This window comes from Piliocolobus tephrosceles, chromosome 5 (assembly GCF_002776525.5).
Source record: "Piliocolobus tephrosceles isolate RC106 chromosome 5, ASM277652v3, whole genome shotgun sequence".
In the NCBI taxonomy this organism is placed as follows: domain Eukaryota; kingdom Metazoa; phylum Chordata; class Mammalia; order Primates; family Cercopithecidae; genus Piliocolobus; species Piliocolobus tephrosceles.
The window spans coordinates 55701119-55726920 of NC_045438.1; the positions used below are offsets into that span (position 1 = coordinate 55701119).

General features: G+C 41.1%; 1 protein-coding gene across 7 annotated transcripts in view; it reads right to left on the reverse strand.

Moving 5' to 3' along the window:
• Positions 1 to 25303, reverse strand: part of IPCEF1 (interaction protein for cytohesin exchange factors 1) — a 207965-nt gene extending 182662 nt beyond the window's left edge. For 4 of the 7 annotated variants that reach the window (XM_023206113.2, XM_023206109.2, XM_023206105.2 and 1 more), the window contains exon 1: positions 25172 to 25303. The gene's annotated coding sequence lies outside the window, so the exon portion shown is untranslated. The remainder of the gene's footprint in view (positions 1 to 25171) is intronic. The other 3 variants (XM_023206114.3, XM_023206108.3, XM_023206112.3) reach the window with 2 other exon arrangements.
• Positions 25304 to 25802: the final 499 nt, after the last annotated feature.

Here is a 25802-nt window from a genome sequence, read left to right on the forward strand (position 1 = left end):
GGGAGGGAAAGAAGAAAGAAAGAAAGAAAGAAAGAAAGAAAGAAAGAAAGAAAGAAAGAAAGAAAGAAAGAAAGAAAGAAAGAAAGAAAGAAAGAAAGAAAGAAAGAAAGAGAAAGGAAGGAAGGAAGGAAGGAAGGAAGGAAGGAAGGAAGGAAGGAAGGAAGGAAGGAAGGAAGGAAGGAAGGAAAAAGAAACAGTTTTATGACTTCAATAAATAAAAGAAATAATAATATAGTAATTTGTTACAGTCAGTACCAAGGAAAGGCAGTATCCCGATAGACAGAAAACACCTGAAGTTGGTGATCAGCAGCTTCCCAGTAAGATCCCAGGCATGGGAGAGTGGGCTCAAGCATGTGCACTAAGAGGCAAAATGGCAGAGTCTAGCTGGTATATGACCTTCCTTGAGGAACATTCGACTCAACAAAAATCCTCAAACGAGCATTCATACAACTCTACTAAACACATATGTATGTAACCCCCCCCCCCCAAGTGCTGAAAGGCCACTGTGGGCGAGGACAGCCCACCCCAAGGAAAAATCAAGGGAGGAGAGACACAAACCCCAGAACCATGCCAGTGCAGAAGCCCCCAAGTCAAAGGTCTGATAGGGCCCTTGGTTTTCTCAAGTTGCTCCCTTGTCCCTCTTCCAAATTCACTTCCTTTCATTACTGCTCTGAAACTTTTTAATAAAATTTCACTCCTGTTCTAAAACTTGCCTCAGTCTCTCACTGTCACTCTCCCTTATGCCGCTCAGCCAAATTCTTTTCTCTGAGGAGGCAAGAAATGGGTTGCTACGGACCTGTTAGGATTTGCTGCTACTAACAAAAAGTGCAATTCTCACCAGTGAAACTCTGCCATAATTTTCATTAAGTCACATGCAGGACAAATGCAACTGAAATATCAGGGATCATGATATTTTTATACTTCTCTCCTTGCACAATATCTGACATGTTGATAACTGTTCTTTGTTTCTTGGGGGTTTTTTGTTTGTTTTACTGTTTTTTTAGAGATAGGGTCATGCTATATTGCCCAGGCTGGTCTCAAAGTCTGCTAGGACTACAGGCATAAATCACTGTAACCAGCTCATGTTGATAACTTTTTATGAGACAAACTCATCTTCTGGTGAAAGTCAGTGAATGACAAATACTTATCTGACAGTTTAAGTTTATATGTGAAGATGCTATGTTTCCACAATCAAGTTTTATGTGATTTTTGTGTTTAAAAGTTTTCAATTAAAAAATCTTGAAAACTGAAGAGATTCTCTCCTTCAGCACATAAAACTGGGGTTTCCAGCATTTTATACAGGTTCTGCTTGAATTCCTACATCTCCTATGCTAATTAAGAGTGCTCTCCCTGTCCCATCTGTGCAGACTTCTAAATCTCTAGAGAAATCACCAGGTAGAATGTCAGCACAGCTATCCTTCAAGTCTAAGATTGGTTGTCACTTACTGAATGAGGCTCCAGAGAGCAATAGAGACTGAGTAAGGCACTCTGTTGTAAAATAGGCACATTACAAGGTCAGAGAAAGCTGTCAGTAAAAATATGTGTGATCAGAAGGGCCTCAAAATGCCTTACAACAACTTGATGCTCATCTGAGCTTTAAGCAGGCGTGATGGAAACACTAAGGGGATCTTGGTTAGAAAAAGTTGAAAAAAAAAAATTGATCTAATGGAAAACTCATTTTTTACCGCCAATTCAATCCTGCCTTCTGGAAACTTTAGAAACTTAGGCTCGTCTCTCATCTTAGGCTCCCAACGCTAGATTAACTTCATTTCCTGATGATCTTCAGGGTGTTACTGGAACTGAAGTCATGAGTTGGATCTTCAAATAAGCCAATTCATTTAGATACTTTTTGTGATGGTTAATACTGAGTGTCAACTTGATTGGATTGAAGGATGCAAAATATTGATCCTGGGTGTGTCTGTGAGGGTGTTGCCAGAGGAGATTAACATTTAAGTCAGTGATTTGGGGAAGGCAGATCCACTCTTAATCTGGGTGGGCACAATCTAACCTGCTGCCAACAAATATAAGGAGGCAGACAAACATGAAAAAGTGAGACTGGCTTAGCCTCTCAGCCTACATCTTTCTCCTATGCTGGATACTTCCTGCCCTTGAACATCAGACTCCAAGTTCCTCAGTTTTGGGACTCCAGCTGGCTCTCCTTGCTCCTTAGCTTGCAGATGACCTATTGTGGGACCTTGCGATCGTGTGAGTTAATACTTAATAAATTCCCCTTTATATATACATATATATACACACACACACATATATATGGATATATATGTGTGTGTGTGTGTATATATATATCTTATTAGTTCTTTCCCTCTAGAGAACCATGACTAATACATTTCTTTAGTCACAGACTGCCCCTCCACCCTAATATCTCATACAACATGCAAGGGCTTAACAGAAATGAGTATTAGGAGAGAGAAATAAATTAAAAAATGAGTATTAGGAGAGAGAAATAAAGTATATTCACCATCTTCATGTACAATGGATAGCACTTCATTGTAGAGAAAGACACAGAAATGAGAAAAACTGAAAGAATCTTTAAAAACACATGGTGTAGTCTTCATTATCAGGCAGCCAACATTTAGAGGTCCAGATCAGGCATTTATCAGCCCACAGCTACGGGGTAGATGGGTCAGATAGTCTGGCGATCCCAATTCACCCTTAGTTGGAAGGATTTGACTGTCTAACTCATACATCAGTGTTAACAACTCATAACAATTTAAAGACCTTCTCTTTTCAAACATGTGCTCATTTTAACCCAGATATAGCAGCATAAAGAGTCTAGCAGTAAAAAGTCTAGGATTCTGGAAAATCACCGAAACTCTTTGGATCTCAGTTCCCTATCCATAAAGTGGCAGGGTTAGAGTACATGAAGTCAGAATTTCTTCTAGCTAAAGTATGTTTGGTATCTACGACTCTATAAGGAAAGCCTCGGTATAAGGCATCAAAGGCAAGTGAGTAGGGTTCTACAACCCACCCAAGTGCAAGGCTAGGAATACATGCCCCATGGGATGACCCAGGCTGAGAGGCATGAAGGAGCAGAAGATCAATAGACTTGAATTCAAACTTTACCTAGATGATAAATCAACAGAGACAACTTATTGATGAAGGTCAGGCAATAGAATGTTCTAGAGTGGGGAAACCTTACATAAGAGACCTAATGTTCAAGCCTCAACTTAGCCATTCACTAATAGGGTGGCCTTGGACAGGCCACTTAACTCTTCTGAGCCACAGTTTCCCCCATGAGTGTATTACTATCTGCTCCACATATAGACAACTCAGTATTTGTACTGTTGGAGCTTAGAAACTGATACCTCAAAATATGATGCTTTAATATACTGAACTAAAGAAGCCTCAAGATCTCTCTGATTTTCCCCCACCTCCCAACCTCACTGTCTCACCCAAAGCATAAGATGAAGCTAAAGCTCCTTTATCTGCCTAAGATCCAGACCCACCAAGAAGAATGACTGTTTTTGTCTTCCCCTCCCTGTGAGACCAAGAATATAACCACACCTGAACAGACCCTGTCACAAGATAATGTCACAGTACTTTGGGAGGCCAGGATGGGAGGATCACTTTAGCCCAGGAGTTTGAGACCAGCCTGGGCAACATAGTGAGACTCTGTCTCTACAAAAATAAAATAAAACAAAATAAAATAAAAAGATAATATCTATCTGTCAGATCATTCCAATTCCAAAGATAACTATTTACAAATTGATCTCTCTTCCCAGATACATTTATTCTGCCTAGTAATCCCCTCAACAGAACTCCTCTTCTCTGTGCCCCACCTTGCCGCATAATATGTTTTGCCAGGATGGTATATGAGCTTCTGAACCCCAATGGGGAATGGGTAATCACTTTCCTTGTGTACATGTTAATAAATCTGTATGCCTTTTCTCCAGTTAATCTGCCTTTTGTGAGTTGATTTTCCAGTGAATCTTCCAAGGGGAAGTTCCCCTTGGCCCCTACAGTATCAAATAAGAAAATGTGCACACAGCAAAGAAAACAATCAACAAAGTGAAGCTACAACCTGTTCAAGGCTGGGCACGGTGGCTCATGCCTGTAATCCCAGCATTTTGGGAGGCTAAGGTGAGAGGATTGCTTGAGCCCAGGAGTTCAAGACCAGCCTGGGCAACATAGCAGGACTCTCATCTCAAAAAAAATAAATAAATAAAAGAAAAATACGACCTGTTGAATGGGAGAAAATATCAGCAAACTATTTATCCAGCAAGGGACTAATATTCAGAATACCAAGGAACTCACTCGAACAACTTAAGAGTAAAAAATCAAATAATCTCATTCAAAATGAGCAAAGGACATGAATAGACATTCTCAAAAGACATACAAATGACCAACAGATATATTTAAAAATACACAGCATCACTAACTTGCATTGGGGAAATACAAATCAAAACACAATGAAAGTGAAGAAAAAAACTGCAATGAAATATCACCTCATGCCAGTTAGAATGACTATTATTTAAAAAACAAAAATAACAGATGCTGGTGAGGAGGTGGAGAAAAGGGAACACATACACTGTTGGTGGAAATGTAAATTAGTATGGCCACCGTGGAAAATAGTATGAAGATTTCTTTAAAAACTAGAAATAGAACTACCATATGCTCCCACATTCCCACTATTAGGTACTTATCCGAAGGAAAAGAAATCAGTATATATAAGGAATACCTGTACTTGCATGTTTACTGTAGCACTATCCACAATAGCAAAGACATGGAATCAACCTAAGTGTCCATCAGTGGACAAATGGATGACGAAAATGTGGTGTATGGACACAATGGAATATCATTTAGCCATAAAAAAGAATGAAATCATGTCATTTGCAGCACTATAGATGGAACTGAAGGTAATTATGTTAAGTGAAATAAGCCAGGCACAGAAAGACAAATATCACAAGTTCTCACTCATATGTGGAAGCTAAAAAAGTTGATCTCATGGAGGTAGAGAATAGAATGATAGATACCAGTAACTGGGAAGGGTGTGTGTATTGGGAGGATGAAGAAAGATTGGTCAATGGATACAAACATACAAACATACAGTTAGATAGGAGGAAAAGTTCTCTTTTTTTCTTTTTCTTTTTTTTTTTTTTTTTTTTTGAGACCAAGGTCTCACGACGTTACTCAGGCTGAAGTGCAGTTGCATAATCACAGCTCACTGCAGCCTCGACTTCCCAGTCTCAAGCTATCCTCCTGCCTCAGCCTCCCAGGTAACTGTGACTACAAGCATGTGCCACCATGCCCAGCTTAGTTTTTAAAAAATTTTTGTTGCAACGAGGTCCCACTGTGTTGAAGCTGGTCTTGATCTCCTGGGCTCAAGTGATTCTCCCACCTCAGTGTCTCCCAAAGTGCTGAGATTACAGGCATGAGCCACCACGCCTGGCCTAGAAAGAATAAGTCTTATATTCAATAGCAGAGCAGAGTGACTACAGTTAATAACATTGTATTATATATTTCAAAATAGCTATAAGAGAGGACTTGAAATGTTCCCACCACATAGAAATGATAAATACTGGAAGTGATGGACCTAAGTAACCCTGACTTGATCTTCACACATTCTATGGATGTAACAAAATATCATATGTAATCCATAAATATGTACAAATATTATACATCAGTAAAAAAGAAAAAAATGTGCACAAGCACACTCAATAAATTATAAAACTTCTGAGTTATAAAACTTCTGAGCCAGAGCTCAGAAGTTCCAGGCAAACAGGCATTTATGATTTAGAAAGATATTTTCCTTCTCAAAATAGAGCAAAAATGGAAAGAAAAAGGCTAGGAAAAGACTTTTGAGAAAACAGCATCCTACTTTGCCCATTCTTTAGCCATAGACACTGAGTGTGAATGTAAGTAACTTCTCTAGTTTTTCCAAGAAAAAGAGGGACTGCCTTTCCATGGGAAGGTCTGAATAATAAAAAGATTGCTAAACCTGAATCTTTGTCACACTTACTCAAAGCCCAAGACCATGCAATGACATTCAGATAAGCAAAAGAATCTCTGAGTCTCGCTTTTATACCAGGAGACAAGACACAAGCTACAGGGCAGGCAAAGAGGCCAGGTCTCAGCAGCTGAATTAGCCAATATATGTGAGTTATTGTGAAAAAAGAGGCACAGCAACAAGGAAAGATATTTGGCCACAGTCAAATTTCCGTTATTTACTGGGGAGAAGGGGGAGGGAGGAGGAACCAGGTTGGCTAGGAAGAAAAGTGTTAAGAAACAAAGCTATTTTGACCTAAGGACAAATGTGTGAACTCAGTGCTACACAATGTGAGAAGAAAACTAGCTCTGAGCAGTCTAAGCTTTGTGCCATACACAAAAGTGATCAGGCCCAGAAAGACATGGTAGAGGACTTCAGTGACATACCATACCACCCTTGCCCTGGGGGCACTTGTTTAAAGTCACTTTGGACCGTGGTTCCTGCCTGTAATCCCAGATAGTAATGCACCCATTGGGGAAACTGTGGCTCAGAAGAGTTCAGTAGCCTGTCCAAGGCCACCCTCCTACCGAATGGCTAAGTTGAGGCTTGAACTTTAGGTCTCTTATGTAAGGTTTCCCCACTCTAGAACATTCTACTGCCTGACCTTCATCAATAAGTTGTCTCTGTTGATTTATCATCATCTAGGTAAAGTTTGAATTCAAGTCTATTGATCTTCTGCTCCCTGGTGCCTCCCAGCCTGGGTCTTCCCATGGGGCATGTATTCCTAGCCTTGCACTTGGGTGGGTTGGGAGAACCCTACTCACTTGCCTTTGATGCCTTATACAGAGGCTTTCTTTATAGAATCATAGATACCAAGCATACTTTAGCTAGAAGAAATTCTGACTTCATGTCCTCTAACCCTGCCACTTTATGGATAGGGAACTGAGATCCAAAGAGTTTCGGTGATTTTCCAAATGTGTTCATCTTGTTAGTGATAACTGTTCACAGCCTAGACTTTTTACTGCTAGACCCTTTATGCTGCTATATCTGGGTTAAAATGAGCACATGTTTGAAAAGAGAAGGTCTTTAAATTGTTATGAGTTACTAACGCTGATGTATGAGTTAGACAGTCAAATCCTTCCAGCTAAGGGTGAATTGGGACCGCCAAACGATCTGACCCATCTACCCCTTAACTGTGGGCTGGTAAATGCCTGATCTGGACCTGTAAATGTTAACTGCCCGATAACGAAAATCCCGGTATTTTCAGAGGCCAAAGGGGAAGATCACTAGAACCCAGGATTTTGAGACTGGCCTGGGCAACATGATGAAAACTTGTCTCCAAAAGATATACAAAAAATTCCAGGCATGGTGAGGCACACCTGTGGTCCCAGCTACTCAGGAGGCTGAGACAGGAGGATCGCTTGAGCCCGGGAGGTGGAGGTTGCAATGAGCTGAGACTGCAACACTGCACTCCAGCCTGAGCGACAGAGCGAGACTCTGCTTCTAAAAAAATAAGAAAAATAAAATCAGTTTGTTCCTGCCTAGCTGCCTCACCTATTATCTTCATGCACAAAAAACAACGTACATCGCTGCCAATGAATAGCTTGTTATTTCAATGTAAATTATTGATAAACAATTTAGGAACTGCCTCTTCTGTTTTCCTTTAAAAACCCACCTGTAACTGCTGCTAATCAGAGTGTATATTCAGGGCAACTTGAATCTGTGCTCCTGGGGGGCCATTCTCAAGATTTAGGTTAAAATAAACTCTATACTTGATCATATTTTCTGAATCTTATTATTTAATTTTGACCAATATAATTGGATACAGGTGTGTTAAACTATAAATGAGAGAGAAGAGCCTAATCATTTTTTAAAAAATAAATTCAACCAAGTTCGTTTGGTTCAATCCACTGTCCACGAATTCTCAAAATAGCGTAAGAACAGCAAGAGTACATTGAGCAATAATTGATTTTATTTACTTACTTTTATCATTTTTTTAATCTTTCTTTTTTTAATTTAGAGACTGGGTCTTGCTATATTGCCCAAGCTGGTCTCAAACTCCAGGCCTCAAGCATTGCTCCCATCCAAAGTGGTAAGTGGTAGGATTACAGGCATGAGCTATTAAGCCTGGCCTTTTTTTTTTTTTTTTTTTTTGAGAGGTTCTCGTTCTGTTACCCAGACTGGAGTGCAGTGGTGCAATCGTAGCTCACTTCAGTCTCAAACTCCTGGGATCAAGTGATTCTTCCACACAGCCTCCTGAGTAGCTGGGACTACAAGCACACACCACCACGACATCCAGCTAATTTTAAAAACTATTTTTGTAGAGATGGGGTCTCGCTATGTAACCCCGACTGGTCTGGAACACTTGGGCTCAAGTGAACCACCCACCTCACCTCCTAAAGTGCTGGGATTACAGGCGTGAGCTGCCGCACCTGGCCAAGTGATAATTTAATTTCAAGCATGTTCAAGTTGTAAATAATGTCAGTAACGTGAGTGGGGGAAACCTGCTAGCAAGAGGAAACTGAGTGGGGATCTAGAGTTAGATCAAGGCTGGAAAGATGGGTCCTCAACATATTGCAGAGTAGCAGTTGAAGATACTTGAGGCTAGGGAACTTCCTGAGAGAGTCTCTAGAATGAACCCCGAAAATTTGAGGCAGGTCTCAGTTTATTTTGCCAAGGTTGAGGATGCATGCCCATGACACAGCCTCAGGAAGTCTTGATGACATCTGCCCAACGTCATCAGGGCGCAGCTTGGTTTTATAGATTTTATTTTTTAATTTATTATTATTATTATTATTATTATTATTATTATTATTATTATTATTACTATTGAGATGGAGTCACGCTCTGTCTCCCAGGCTGGAGTGCAGTGGTGTGATCTCGGCTCCTTGCAACCTCTGCCTCCCAGGTTCGAGCAATTCTCCTGCCCCAACCTCCCTAGTAGCTGGGATTATAGGTGCGTGCCAGCAACACCCAGTTAATTTTTGTATTTTTAGTACAGACGGGTTTCGCCATGTTGGCCAGGATAGTCTCAAACTCCTAACCTCAGGTGATCTGCCCGCCTCAGCCTCCCAAAGTGCTGGGATTACAGGCTTGAGCCACTGCGCCCAGCCAGTTTTATACATTTTAGGGAGACATGAGATATCAATTAAAATGTGTGAGAACAGCCAGGCGCAGTGGCTAACGCCTGTAATCCCAGCACTTTGGAAGGCCAAGGTGGGTGGATTACCTACAGTTGGGAGTTCGAGATCAGCCTGATCAACATGGAGAAACCCCGTCTCTACTAAAAATACAAAATTAGCCAGGCGTGGTGGCGCATGCCTGTAATCCCAGCTACTCCAGAGGCTGAGGCAGGAGAATCGCTTGAATCCGGGAAGTGGAGGTTGCAGTGAGCCGAGATCACGTCATTGCACTCAGCCTGGGCAACAAGAGCAAAACTCCATCTCAAAAAAAAAAAAACAGAAAGAAATACATATATATGTATATATATATGCATGTGTATACACATTATATTTATATATTTCATATATATATATAAAGTATAGATATGTAAGAAGTACATTGGTTAGGTCCGAAAGGCGGAACAACTTGAAGCAAAGGCAGGAAGGCTCAAACTGGAGAGGGCGCTTCCAGGTCACAGATAGGTGGCAGACAAGCTGTTGCGTTGTTCTGAGTCGCTGATCAGTCTTTTCAAAGGAGGCCATCAGATATGCATTTATCACAGTCAGCAGAGGAATAACTTTGAATAGACTGGGAGGTAGGTTTGCCCTAAGCAGTTTCCAACTTGGGCATTCCTCTTAGTTTAGTGATTTTGGGGGCCCAAGATATTTTCCCTTCACACTAGGGACAGCAACACAGGGTGCCAAGAACTAAATCAAACAAGAGTCCATAGTTAAAAGAAAAAGTTTGAGAGAGATGGAGTACAAGTCACCAGGGTGGAAGAGGCTGAAAGCCCTGGGGCTTGAAGCCTACAGAAGGGACCATTTGGGGATGGAGGTTATGATTGATATTGAAAGGAACGCTGAATCCAGAAAGATTAGCATGAGAAAGATCCTAGATTTGGCCAAAATGGAGCCTTTCAGAGCAGTCTGAACAGAGTGCAATGAACAAAACAGGCAGGAAGTTTGCCAGGCTAAATCAGTTCCGGATCCTTTAATAGAGTGTGTGAATTTCCCAAGCTTCCTCCTTTTTCATCTTTCTTCCTCCTTTGGCTTTTTTTCCTGTGTCCACTGGAAGGTTCAATGCATAAGGGAAGATAAAACTAATTGCGAAATCTATTAGATGATTAGGGAAGAAATTACTCAAACACTAAAGTTGGAATGAACCTTTATAGATTGTGTGGATGTGTTCTTCATTCCTGCTTTATCATTACCACCACTCATTCTGAGTTGATTGTATTAAACCTTAATAATTTATTATGTCTGTATGCCTTCACCTAAAAAGAAGAGTGTGATATGTAAGCCTCCAACTGCTGCCTGAGCTCCAGCTACTACCCAATTGTACTGATAACGTAAAGGAAAATTTAAATATCTCAGGACTCCCAAACCCCTTATGTCAAAGAGGTTAAGCATAGAGGTTGAGTCAAGCAACATCCTTTTTCAAATGAATAGCTGTTACTGTCATGCATTACCCAGACCCTCACAGAAAGGCAAAAGGCCTCAGGCATCTTTCAAGACTGCTCCCACAGATCATTTGAAGTAAATTCTTTGCTGGCCTCCCATAAGCATGGACATGCCAATTATACTTTAGGTCTGCAGTCTAAGTCTAGCTCCTAAACCTGAAGTCTGCTTGATTCCACACCAATAACGTCATTACAAGCTTTTTTTTCCCAGGTACAGAACAAAGACAAGATCAATCATACCTCCACTTACCCAAAGACCTCTGCATAATTGAGTCTTCCTTTACTCCCTGTTTTTTTTTAATTCTATTATTCACCTTGTCTTATGTAAAAATGTAGATTTCTGGACATTGACCAAAGTCTCACAAGAATGTAACCATTCCTCTTACTACCTACCCACCCCTCTCCCTACATGCCTTCCCCTTTTCAGGCTGGAGAGCAGTGGCATGATCATAGCTCACTACAGCCTTAACTTCTGTGACTCATGTGATCCTCCCACCTTAGCCTCCCAAGTAGCTGGGATCACAGGCACGCACCACCACACCTGGCAATTTTTTTCATTTTTTGGAGAAACGGTGGCAGGGTGGGGGGCTGAGGAAGGGGAGGCAGGCAGGGCTGAATTTTGCTGTGTTACTCAGGCTGGTCTCAAACTCCTGGTCTCAAGTGATCCTTCTGCCTCAGCCTCCAAAAGTACTAGGATTACGGGCATGAGACACTGCATCTAGCCTCTTTCCCTCTTTAAGGAAATGTGTAAATACTAAACCTCCTAAATATCTCTTCAGAACAGCAGCCACAAGGCTGAGTATGGTGGCTCACACCTGTAAGGCCAGCACTTTGGGAGGCTGAGGCCAGTGGATCACTTGAGTCCAGGAGTTTAAGACCAGCCTAGGCATATGGCGAGATCCTGTCTCTACAGAAAATAACACAAGAAAACTAGTCAGGCTTGGTCAGATGTGCCTATAGTCCCAGGTACTCAGGAGGCTGAGGCGGGAGGATCACTTGAGCCCAGGAGCTGAAGGCTACAGTGAACTGGGATCCCACCACTGCACTCCAGCCTTGGCGAAAGAGCCAGATGGAAGAAGAAGAAGAAGGAGAAGGAGGAGGAGGAGGAGGAGGAGGGGGAGGGGGAGGGGGAGGGGGAGGGGGAGGAGGGAAAAGAAAGAAGAAAGAGAGAGAGAGAGACAGGGAGGGAGGGAGGAAAGAAGGAAGGAAGGAAGGAAGGAAGGAAGGAAGGAAGGAAGGAAGGAAGGAAGGAAGGAAAAACAGCCACAGACATGTTTACGGCTCGAGTTTTTCCCAGAAAATCCCTAAAGCTGGCCTAATAAACCTGGATTCATTGAGCCCCTTGCCTCAGTCACTCATTTCAGTTATCATAATATTTTCTCAAAGCCACTGCATCTTTTTGCTTTTTGTTGAGCATTATGTCATGTGCTTCTAGGGATACAAAAAGGAAATAAGTGAAATAAGAAGAAAAAGAAGAAATTTTCTTTTCCTCCTATTCAATTAGTGTAAAGAAGATGTTAAAAGATTTAACATCATGCTTTGCCCACAAAACCCAGGAAAGTGCCATTTTATTAGGTGAAATATAAATGTATGAAAACTCTCCCTATCGGCAGACTTCCAAAATGCTCCATTTCCCTGGGAAAGCTTTTCCTCCCCAAGTCACCTCACTTCCCACCATTTCTCCATGCTGATCAGAGAAGTCTCAGGGGCCTCAACCTATCAACCAGCCTTCTTTCCTCTGCCAATCTGACCCAATTATGCACTCACTCTGTCTCTAAAATTACTCACATTGACCCGGGTGTGCTGTGACTGCTGTAGGAGTTATTAAGAAATTATTTTAGGCAGATAGAGAGGAAAAGAGGTCCTTGGAACGTTTTCGTCCCTTATAAAGCAGCTCCAGAAACGTTTCTTGTTTAGCAGGAAAGCCTTGGCTCTTAGAACTGGGCTGGCAACCTTTGATATGCAAATGCGGGCCTTTAGAAACTGGGTCTACCCAACCTGGAAATTCCCACGATTGTCCTCTTGCCCTTGCCCAGATGTGTACCTGGCAGCAGGGGCACCCCCACATATCCCCACGTGTGCAGAACATCATGGCGCCCTGTATTTGCATATTAAAAGACTAAGGTGGGAGGACTAGTCTTTTTGTAGGCTTCATGAATGACGTGCCTAGTCAAACCAATCCCCGAACCCTATGCAAATCAGACACCGCCCCCTCCAGCCTCCTCATAAAACTGGCTGTTTTCCACCACACTCGGAGTCTCCTCTCGGCTTTGGAGCCCTCCTCCCTCTGTGTCTGTACACGGGAGATTCTTCTTTCTTTCATCTCCCTTATCTCTTGCCTATTAAATTTTCTGCTTCTTAAAACCACTCCACATGTGTCCATGTCGTTTTATCTAATTCACATAAGTCAAGATCCCTGGTGTTCCTCCCCTCAGCGGAGCCATATCATGAGGACGTCACTGTCCTTTCATGTCCTGGTTTTGTGCTTTTCTTCCGTCTGTATATCCAGTAAATCATTATCACCAAAGATACTTACATCCTGTTTTTCAACTGAAAAATCTCATTCAAACACATTCTCTCATAGAGGCCCCAATGACTTTGGGGCATGTAAAGATATAAGGGTCCCCGTTTCACAAATGGAGAAACTAAGACATGAAGAAAACCCCATGTTCACGGGCTTAGCAACTGGCAGCATAAAGGTCTTCCCTCCGGGGTCCAGGATTCTTCCTGGTATAGGAGTGACCAATATGCTGGAGCACGAATACCAAGTACCATTACAGATGGTGCCCAGGGAGAGCTCTGAGCCTACATTTTCCTACTGACTTTCATGGTTATCTCTCTTCTCCTCTCACCTGAAACTTTCCCCTTTTTTCTGAACAGAACAGAAGTTGTTACTCAACTTTTTTCTCCACCGTTACAGGCTCCTGGATCATGCTCTCTCGAACTTTTAGCATACTTATTCTCTACACTGTTCACCGTGACAATCACATGTCACTTTGGGTCTTTTTTGTTGTTGTTGCTCTTTTTTGAGACAGGGTTTCACTCTGTCACCCAGCCTGGTATGCAGTGGTGCAATCTCCTCTTCCTGGCTTCAAGCAATCCTCCTACCCGCCATCATACCCAGCTAATTTTAATACTTTTTGTAGAGACAGGGTTTCACCGTGTTGCCCAGGCTGGTCTCAAACTCCTGACTTCAGGTGATCCACCCGCCTTGGCCTCCCAAAGTGCTGGGATTACAGGCGTGAGCCACCGCACCCGGTCGGTTCTTTTATTTACTGTTTCATGTGTGTATTTTGTTGTCACTGTAAATTAGCAAGATATTTGTAGTAACTATTATTTTCTAGTATTCATTTTATATTCTTCACAATGCCTAATACAGAGAAAATTTTACACAAATATTTGCTGAATCGGGATGAATGTCTCAGGGGACTGAACAGAAATTCTAGGCTTAAGACATTATCTTCCTTACAGTCAGATAACTCAAAAATTTTACATGCGTGATAATACGACAAGCTTAAAATCACATGGAGATCAGAGCCCTACTAGTCTCCAGGACCACGAAACACCAAAATAAAATTGCAAAAAACAATGCAAGCCAATTGAGAATAATCCACTTTCCAAAAGAGAGCTGCTGCCACCTGCTATGACACCTCCCAAAACATGCCTCAACCACTTTTTGTTCTTTCATTAACTTCTGCTTTCTTTTGTTTTACATGACTGCTCACCATTTTTTGGTTGAAAATGTGTTAGATTTGTCAATTCTTCAGTATTTAATAATTCTGAATATCTGAGCTTTCCTATGGGCAGTTATCATGAAGAAAGAAATCTCTTCATCTATCCATTCAAAAACTTTGGCTACTGTACCCCATATGGTAAATCTTTGTATCTAAAATACACGATGTGTTAGGAATATGACTTTAATATATTAAAATACACTTGTATCTCTTTTTTTGTAAATACACACTTCTTTTGTGAGATGGGGTCTCACTCTGTCACCCAGGTTGGAGTGTACTGGTGCCAAGTAATCCTCCCAATTCAGCCTCCCAAGTAGCTGAAACCACAGGCATGTGCCACCACGCCTGGCTAATTTTTTGTATACTTTTTGGTAGAGACAGGGTTCCACCATGTTTCCCAGGCTGGTGTCAAACTCCTGAGCTCATGCCCTCTGCCCACCTCAGTGTCCCAAAGTGCTGGGATTACAGGTGTGAGCCACTGCACCTGGCCTCACATGTACATTTTTAAAAAGCAAAAACATTGAAAATTTTACATCAAAATGTTAACTATAATTATTTCAAGGTTATTGGATCATGAAAAGTATTTATCTTTTCCTTGCTTATCTGTGTCATTGACAATAAAATGCATTCTACGTGTACTAAGGAAAAATAATTATTTTTAAAAATTTAAGCTCTAGATATCAAGAAAGTGGAGAACACATTTTACTATGAGGTTGAATTCAAAGTGTTTGCCTCAAGAGATTATTTCTTCTCTCCTTTTTTCTAATTTAGCATATGCTAATCTTTTCTTTTATTCAAGAACTTTTTCTAGTTGTATAATAATTAGAAAGAATGGACGAACTATCTGTATTAGTCCATTCTCATGCTGCTCTGAAGAAATACCCGAGACTTGGTAATCTATAAAGGAAAGAGGTTTAATTGACTCACAGTTCCACATGGCCAGGGAGGCCTCAAGGAACTTACAATCATGGTGGAAGGGGAAGCAAACATGTCCTTCTTCACGTGGCGGCATGAGAGAGAAGTGCAGAGCAAAGCAGGGGAAATCCTCTTATAAAACCATCAGATCTCGTGAGAACTCACTATCATGAGAACGACATGAGGAACTGCCCCCATGGTCTAATCACCTCCCACAAGTTCCCTCCCCCAACACATGGTAGTGCCTAGTTCAGATTACAGTTAAGATAAGATTTGGGTGGTCAGACTGTATCCCTATCCAAGCACATCCTCTCAAAACTCTGCCTTCCTATGTTTTAATCTCTGTTTTCTTCCCCCTTTCAATCTAAATTATTAGAAACAATGCTCCATCACCCTCAACCCCAACTCTCCTCAGCTTTGATCTGGAAGTGTCTTTGGGAATGAGATTTTCCTCAAGGTTCAAGCAAATCTGAGCTGAGCACTCCTAGAATCATTATTCAACCAAACAAGCTTGCTCTGGCCTCACTGGGGTTGGATTACACACATTCTCAGCTCCAGGAATTGAGAGAAAGGTGGACAAGCACAAAGCAACCTTATCCAAAAATAAGAAATTATGTAGCATCCTTTTCCTTATATTATAGTACATTCCCTCAGGGCGGCTTTATACTGGACTCTCAGGTCAAACACGCCTAGACTCAAATTCTGACCCCAGAGTCAAACTATTGGGGTGGGAACCCTGACTGTACTATTGCTGGGTGACCTCGAGCCAGGTTTGAAGTTCTCTGAACCTGTGTTGTCTCATCAGAAAAAGGGAACTAGTTAATAATAACAGCACTTCCTAGAGCTATTTGATTTAAAAAATTGGATAATGAATGTAAAGCCTTTAACCCCGTCCCTTGCAGACAGCAAGAGGACAGTATATGTTACCTCCATGTGCCACACAGCCAGTGAGGCTGGGGAAGGCCTGCATGGCCTGTTGAAGGAGCTGCAATTATTAGGTTGGTGCAAAAGTAGTTGCAGGTTTTGCCATTAAAAACTACTTTTCACCAACCTATAGAAAGAAGGAGTCCTCTTGGACTCTATTATCTGCCTTCCTCTAAGGCTCACATCAGTGACTTCTACTACCCAGAAAGTTCCAGGCATTGCCTAGAATGTTTCATGGGCCAGGAGCATCCATCCATTGGCAAAAGGCCACCTCCACAATGATAAGAAACGTGAGCTTGTGGGGAGTAGACAGTGGTTTGGTGCTCAATGCCTGAAGTCCACTGAGATTGATGGAGGGATCGCTTGCTAACTTGCTCCCAATGCACGGAACACAAAGAGGATGCAATGCAAGGTAGAAATTACTACACCCCATGTCTAGGACCCTGTGACTACAGCTAATGCCAACTTGAAAGCAAAGTCGCTTCAAGGCAATCTGGAGTTGCTGAGCCTTCATTACTCAGCTCACTTACTGTGTTTTGGTGACTTGGTGTCTCTCTCCCGGTGCTGGTTTCTCAGCTCAGAATATCTGGGACTCCAGCGTTCCTCTCAAGGCAACTAATTTGTACATAACTTTGGAATGTTTGTGAGTGTTCACAAAATAAAACTAAATAGTACTCAAGTGCCTGGCTCAAACCTTGTTTGACAGTCCCTCCCTCAAGTCCCCATTACCTACGCAAAAGCTGCTCCAGTTGATTAATCAAGTTGAAAATCCAAGTGCAGAAAATGCTGGTAACTGTGTTCCAGAGTAAAATCCAGCTCTAGCTGGAAAACTGTGACCGTATTTGACCAAGAGAGTTCAAGTTCAGACACTTCCCTTTGATAGACTGGCTATAACTGAGTCTAACCAAGAGACAATACTAATTCACACGATTCCAGGGGAATTTCAAAGGTGATCTTGTCTGTTTAATTGTAATGAAATACCTGGCACATTATGTGGAAAATATTAGGTACTCAATAAGTATTTGGTGAATGTTGAATATTCGTAAGTGAGTCCTTATCATATTATATGGTTAGCATTCACAACCACTAGTAAGAACAATTCTTTGACTATTTTTTATCAGGATAGAAAAAGAGGTTGGGATTTGTGACTTAACAAGGAACAGAAAATAAGGTCCTTAATATCATTTGCTTCAGGCTTTTAATTGGTGGAAAGAACAAAGTTGTTACAAATGACTTGCACTTCCAGTGAATAAATGCAATGTTCCTGCTGCAATCATTTAATCTGCTAGAATAGCAGAATCTTCAAACATGTTCAAGAAATTGTTGAGATTATATGTATTCTCATCAGTCCATAAAACTATTACAGATTTACCCAATAGTGTGCTGTAGTCTGAGCTATTTAAACAGAATAATCATAAACAAGTAACCTAAAACGTATGGTTTTCATGCTTATAGCTGTTTGCTTAGTTTTTCAAATAATTACAGCTTTTCTCCTTAAAACATAACTTTGTATAAGTACAGCTTATCTTTGGATAAACTGTGACACTTTACATAGAATTATATTCTATAGGAGTGAATAATGTTAAATTAAGTTTCCTGGGAAGTGTTTTGGTTGGTTTCATCTTTTTTCCTTTCTCAGAGGTTTGTATTAGTCTATCTTATTATTATTATTATTGAGACAGGGTCGTCGTCTGTCACCCTGGAAGGAATGCAGTGGTATGGTCATCGCTCACTGCAACCTCAGTATCCCAGGCTCAAGTGATCCTCCTGTCTCCATCTCCTGAGCAGCTGAGACTACAGGCATGCTCTCCCACACTTAGCTAATTTTTGTTTTGTTTTGTTTTGTTTTTAGTATAGACGAGGTCTTGCTATATGTTGCTTGGGCTGATCTCAAACTCCTGAGCTCAAGTGATCTTTTCACCTCAGCCTCCCAAAGTGGTGGGTCGAATTCCTGATTTCAAGTGATCCTCACACCTCAGCCTCCCAAAGTACTGGGATTACAGGCGTGAGCCACTGTGCCTGGCCTATTTTCCTGTTTTAGACTAAGGTTCAGTCTCTTTTAATATATGTACATTTGCTTATAAGTAGTTAAATGTTCTATTCCTCTCTGGCATTAGAGATCAGTGCATAAAACTCCTAAGAATGCAGTTTCCTTCACAATAGTCAGGAAAAAAAGAACTTCTACCCTGTCCAATTTGAAAAAATCTATCTAGTCACAGGTTTCTATTGCACGTTTAGAAAAAGATTATATAAAATTAACAAGTCTAACAAAAATTAAAATGGATCAATTAAGAGAAGGAGAAAAAAGATATTTTTAGTTTTGCACAGATTAAATGAATTAGCTTCCTATAATGATATTTACCTGTTAAAAGAATGTTGTTCTGCTAGGGATAATCATGTAATAGGAATCAGGGTAATTCAAATTCTGCTGAAAAGGGGATTTAAGAGATTCTTATGTCACAGAGAAACTCAAGAATATGCTGGAAATCGTGGCTATTTATGCTGTCATTAAAGTACTTATGCAGGTACCAGCCTAAATTTATGGATCAAATTGATCAACAATTACAGATGAACCACTAAAATGATATAACATCCATTTATTGAGAAGTTTCCACTTGCTATACACTTAGATTGCAGCCTTAGATTTTACATGTGGATCAAAGTTCCATCACATTGCATCATTTTCAGAATATTTGAACTTTTCTTTCAATAGAAACTGAGGTAAGTAAATATCACCCCAAATAGACACTAATGTTCCATATCTAACAAGTAACCAAATTGTCATGATAATCTGGGATCACTCTCTAGACTCCATTTATGAAAGGAAGTCGTTTCATAGATTTCACAATAGCCTGATTTTCATTTTGTAAATGTGTCTCATTGTTGAGTGTCTTTATTTACTCCCATTCAATGATGAAGTGACTCTACTGTTTGAGACCCAATGCCACAAGTTAACCTCATAGAAATGAGTCATGTTCAATCTGGCCCCTAGAAGTGCTTGCCAGCAATACAGATGGGTTTATTACTAGCACTTAAAATTACTTTCATTATTTACCTCCTGTATTAGCTTCCAAGAAGGGCTCTATTGGTTTATAATATTTTTGTTTTCTTCTAAGTATATATATTTACTTTCATTTGGCCCATACATCAAAGCAATTGGTTAGTTGTTTTTATTTTTTCAGAGACAGAGTCTCACTCTGTTGCCCAGGCTGTACAGCCGTGGCATGATCATAGCTTACTGCAGCTTCAAACTCCTATGCTCAAGGGATCCTTCTGCCTCAGCCTCCTGAGCAGCTGGGATTACAGGCCCACACATCACCACACCTGGCCACATTTCTTATTTTTGTAGAGATGGGATCTTGCTTTATTGCCCAGTCTGGTCTTCAGCTCCTAGCCTCAAGCGATCCTCCCACCTCGGCTTCACGAAGTGCTAGGATTACAGGCATCAACCACCACACCTGGCCTGGTTTGGTATTTTTATCTCAGCTTTTATAGATGAGAAAACTCAAGCGTGGAGAAGTTAAATGCTTGCTTGTAGCACAAAACTATTATATACCACAGGCAGGACACTCAAGTCTCCTAACCTTTTGATCTGTGGTGTTCCCACTAAAAAAATTGAGCCTAATAGAAGGCCCCATCAATATGGGTCCAACAATACTCAAAATGGAAATTGGATATTTTTAAATTAGATTGGGTATGGTTATGAAAGAGCAGCGTGAGGGATCCTTGTGGTGATGGAACAGTCACATATCTTGACTGTGGTTGTGAGCTACCGAGGGATGGTTCTGAGGTCCCCCCAGTCCCCTTTTGCTCCCTGCTGGCTGGAAGTATTTCCTACATGGTACCACCTGGCTGCCTAAGAAGACAATCACGGATGTGCAATCATGCCAAGGTACAGACAGTTTCCTGGAAAAAAGAACAACTCCTTTCCACTACCTCCTCCCTAAGAAAGTAGAAAAGAACTTCACTTGAACAGTTTTAAAGTAGAGAGCAAATCTGCTCTGCTCAGACTCGCCCTTGGTGTCAAATCATTATTTATGTCACAAAAACTTGAACATAAATGAAAACAATGTGATGTGTAGAATGGTAGTTAGGCCACAGGCTCAGAGACACAAAGATCTGGGTTTGAATCCCTCTCTCCTGCCTATTGTGGTGGTTTGAGGCAGAGGACTTTACCTCTCTAAGCTTCAATTTCATGGAGATAACAATAGTACTATTTCCCAGAACTGTTTTAAGAAGTGGCTGAAATAGCATAAAAAGGAACAAGATCATGTCCTTTGCAGGGACACGGATGGAGCTTGAAGCCATTATCCTCAGCAAACTAACGCAGGAACAGGAAACCAAATACCGCAGTTCTCACTTACAAGTGGGAGCTGAACAATGAGAACACATGGACACAGAGAGGGGAACAGCACACACTGAGGCCTGTGGGGGCGGGGGGAGAGGGAGAGCATAGGGAATAGCTGATGGATGCTGGCCTTAATACCTAGATGTTGGGTTGATTTATGCAGCAAATCACTATGGCACACATTTACCTATGTAACAAGCCTACATATCCTGCACATGTACACTGGAACTTAAAATAAAAGTTGAAGAAAGAAAAAGAAATTGTAAATGTAAATGTAAACTAAAAGGTAAAAATAAAAGTGCAGATCACAGTGTCTAGAACCTACCAAGCGCTCAGTAATATCATTGGTTTTTATTCCGCACTCCACATATGAAATATTCAGAAAATGCCCTAGACTCTGTTGGGAATCCTATCATGCTGCCATTTCTATTTCGATGCCTAGTGCATGCTGGGTTTTTGTTTCTTTGATTAATTCTTTCATTTCTAACTTGACTTAGTTTTCCTTGACGATCTGGTCATTCTTTATGCAGACTTCTTTTGAAAGACTCATCCACATTCTAGTAACTTTGGGCTGAGTTTAAGCTGGCTCACTTTTCACCTTTCAGCTGCTTCTGTGTCAATCCCTGTGTCAGTCTAGGAGGCTTGTCTTTGTTCACATTTGTTCAGCCCTTTGCCTTTTTGTCTGCCAACTATCTCTCCTTTCTAAGGCAAAGATTGATTCTAAGACAGAGACAGAAGATTCTTTTCAATGCCTACAAGCCAAAATATTTTATTTTGCTTGCGTCCCTGATAAGGGACGCCATGGTGACCTGCTGGCCCTGTGAGATGGCAGGGCCAAGATTCTAACAACAGGAATAATAATTCTTGACTCTACAAAATAACCCGTGACTACAAAAATGTTTTCATGACCTCTCCCTATGCGTACCAAGATGATAAAGATATGGCAACATTCCCTAAAAAATGAATTACAATTATACTGGGAGATTTAAATTGAACTTAGAATTAGTAACTGATGAATTGACTATTGAATTTTTTAGGAAATCATCAAACTCAGGTTTAGACGCAGTTATAAATCATTCAGAGAAAATAACCCATTTTCAGGTCATTCTAGGAATTAATCAGACCAGCCAGCCCCAGTGGGACCATGTTTCCTTTTTCTCACTTCAGAGTTGACACATGATTCTGCACCAGGCTTACTGTCAAAGGGGATTCCCCTACAAAGACTAAATAACATAAATTTTAAGTGTCATTTCTTAGACTGCAATGAACCATGAACTTTAGCACACTATAACTAAAACATTGCTTTTGTTGTCCTGCTGGTGGAAGACTTCAGGAGGGCTAAATTTTTGTCCATTTCTTTTTCTTTTTTTTTTTTTTTTGAGATGAAGTCTCCCTCATTGACCAAGCTGGAATGCAGCTGCGTGATCTCAGCTCACTGCACCTCCCAGATTCAAGCGATTCTCGTGCCTAACCTCTTGAGTAGCTGGGATTACAGGCGCCCGCCACCATGCCCAGCTAATTTTTGTATTTTTAGTAGAAACAGGGTTTCGCCGTGTTGGCCAGACTGGTTTTGAACTCCTGACCTCAGGTGATCTGCCTGCCTTGGCCTCCCAAAATCCTGGGATGACAGGCGTGAGCTAGCACACCGGGCTTATTTATTTTCTTTCAACATTTGTTTTATTTTCATATTAGTAAAATAGTTCAGGTATGTTCCACTAATGAAAAATCTGGGAAAAAAATAAAGTACAAAGTACAAAGAAAGAAAAATCATGAGCTATAAGTCCACTGTTCATATATTAACATTTTAACACATTTCACCCAAATCTTGCTTCTCTGCAGTATTTTTACATAGTTGAAAAAGTTATGTTCCTCCTTTTTTGACTTAGCATTACATCATGAGAATATTTCCATAAATATCATTTTATTGATGACATTTCTTTATATACCACCATGTATTCAACCATTCTGATAACTAGGCTTATAACATTTAATTTAAATTAATGATTCTTTTAAAAACTCACTTTCACTTTATAAAGTTCAGAAAATGCACAAAGCATAAAGAAGAAAAGACAAATTAGTGATTAAATTTTTAAGCGTGGCTGTGGCAACTTGAAAACTGATATTGATAACTGCCACTTAATGCAATCATATTTTTAACCCTCATACAACAACCCAAAAAGTCAGTATGTTATAGTCACCACTTTATAGGTTCAGAGGTCATAGAGCTGGTGGGTTCAGAGATACAGATTTTGAACAGATATATCTGACCCCCAAACTGTGTTTTCTCTTGGCTAAATTACACTGACCTTCCCATAATTACCTCCACCATCACCTCTACCAACATTATCTCCAACCACCATCTCCACCATCTGTACTGTCACTTCTACCATCACTTCCTCAACCACTTCCACCATATCTACCATCACTTCTACCATCTATCACCTCCACCATCACCTCCAACCACCATCTCCACCACCACCTCAACCACTACCTCCACCATCTCCTCCACAGCCACCTCCACCATCTCTACCATCACTTCCACCATCACCTCTACCACTCCAACCACCATTTCTACCATCTCCATTACCACCTCCACCATCGCCTCCACAACCACCTCTACCATCTCTACCGTCACTTCCACCATCACCTCCCCTACCAACACCAATTCCACCACCATGCTCTTTATCTCCACCTCCACCTCTACCACCACGTATTGCCACTCCTTTCACTTTACTGACCTAGGGACTTCTCTGATCACTGTTCTACACACCCTTTCTTTACACCTTCATATTCTCCTCTCCTGCTTCACTCTGACCTTTTCTAACCTTCACTTTTTAAAGTGCCTGAGTAACAGAGATAAAGCAATGGCTTTCCTACCACATTCATTTTATGAATTATCCCAGTTATTCATTCATTCAACAAATATTTACTGAGAGCAGGCACTGTTCTGAGCACTTGGGAGCATAAGTAACTCCTCCATTTGCAGCATTCTCTTTAAGGCTGAAAAGCTTATTTTTTAGGATTTTTCTTCACACACACACACACACCATTTGCCACATTAGACCTACTTGCAAATTGTTAACCTGTACTTCATTTATCAGCTCACACTGCAGAGCCTCCAAGCTGGATGGAAAGCAGAAGTGAGCTGTTGATTCAAAAGGATACACGAGTCAAAAGGAAAGTCTCAGGCAATAGTCATGAAGTAATTTCTTATCTCTTATTGCCACAGCAAACTACCGCAGGAAAGAACTTCCTATTTCCATACTCTGATGATGTATATTTGCTTAACACAGCTTGCCTGAAATAGTTCATACATGGACCCACTCCAGAAAAGACACTTGATTTATAAAAAGAGGAATGGAAGAAAATTAAAAGGTAAATTAAAGAATGAGTTCATCAACAATACACAAACTTACACCCTTTTCCTCCTTGCTTGCATGATGTGAGCAGAAAGAAATGCGTGTTCTTTCTTTTTGTGTTTTCTTCTTTATTTTATTTTATTTTATTTTGAGATGGAGTCTTGCTCTGTCGCCCAGGTTGGAGTGCAGTGGCGCAATCTAGGCTCACTCTAACCTCCGCTTCCCAGGTTTAAGCAATGCTCCTGCCTCAGCCTCCCAAGTAGCTGGGATTATAGGTGCATGCTCCCATGACCAGCTGATTTTTGTATTTTTAGTAGAGACAGGGTTTCACCATGTTGGCCAGGCTGGTCTCGAACTCCTGACCTCAGGTGATCAACCTGCCTTGGGCTCCCAAAGTACTGGGATTACAAGTGTGAGCCACCACACCCGGCCTTCTATTTCTATTTTCTTTTCTTGTCCTTTTTTTTTTTTTTTTTTTTTTTTCCTGTACAGATGAGGTCTCATTACGTTGCCCCCAGGCTGGTCTCAAACTCCTGACCTCAAGTGATCCTCTCGCCATGGTCACCCAAAGTACTGGGATTACAGGCATGAGCCATCGTGCCCAGCCCTCCATTTCTATTTTCTACATAAAATAAATAACTGGATAGAAATTAGACTTTATCAAGGACAGCACTAGGAACACATAGGCCACTCAAGACTAATAAAGTCCACCACTGTAGTCAAAGATGCTTCAGTGGGTTATAATCCTGCCTCCTATAATTAAATTCTGTCACATACACCCCAGAAAAGAAAAATCAAGTGCCCCAGACACCCTTACTAAAAGCCTCTGAACCAACAACACCTAGCTATCATTTTCACACCAGAGATATTGTGTCAAGCCCAAGATCTTTATGAAAGAGTAAAATGCCCCCCAGTTGCCTCCACGCAAAGGAAGCTCCCCTGCAAAGAACACACTTTCTCGAAAGAGGGTGGCCCCAGAGCGCTTCCCCCAGTGAACTCCTCAGGACCCAAACGCACGCTGAATAGTGCTTTTCTAAATCAAACCTGTGGTCTGCAGTCTAAACACCTATCAAGGCAACACCCATTTAAGAAACACAAAAGCACAGTGAGTATACAACTCTCTCCTCTTTCAAAGCTTTCACAGAATTAGAGAATCTTTAGCACCTGGCTTCCCAGATTACAGAGAGCTTAGTGAATATCATATCCCCAAAGCCACATTTCCTACCTCACTACTCTAAGGAGAGTTCTAGGGTATCCATTTCTTTGCCATCTTAATCTGTCAAGCAATTACCTCTCACACATCAGCCAAGGAGTGACGTTACTTACATGCAATACAAAGAGAGTAAATCCAAGAGTAGTCTCTTTATTTCTGGAGTCTGAAGCCTCATAGTACTCTGAGGTCAAGCTTGAGGATTCTACTCAAAGCAGCCTTAGCTCTGGAGGCTCAGTCAACCCAGAACTAACATTCAAAGCTGATCAGAGAGTAAAGCTCTTTCGAAAGAAGAGGAAGTGTCATCTCCACTTCCTCAATCCTATTGCTCTTCCTTCTCATTGTTATCAAACTCTTCCTTGATGCCCATATCCAGGACAAAGCACATGTAAGGCAAGCACACCCCATCTGCCTGACTTCATTGATCACTAAGCACTGCCCCCAGTGTATCCATTTGCTGAGCACATTGGCAAAACAGTTCATAGTTCTGCTTTCCTGTTTTGGAGGCAAGAATGTTCATTTACAGGGCATGGAGGGTGAGATGATCTGCAGAGTCATTCTCAGCATTTTTGGGTGAAATGCCACTTCAACCCCTTAGGTTCAATCTTCTTTCAGATTTCCCTCTTTCCTCCTTTCCTAATCATTCCTAATGCTCTAATAAACAGAGGGTACACACACATTTGTAAAAAGTATTTTAGGAGAAAAATAAGTCTTAGCCTGCCATCTTTTGCAGTACACATAGTAGAG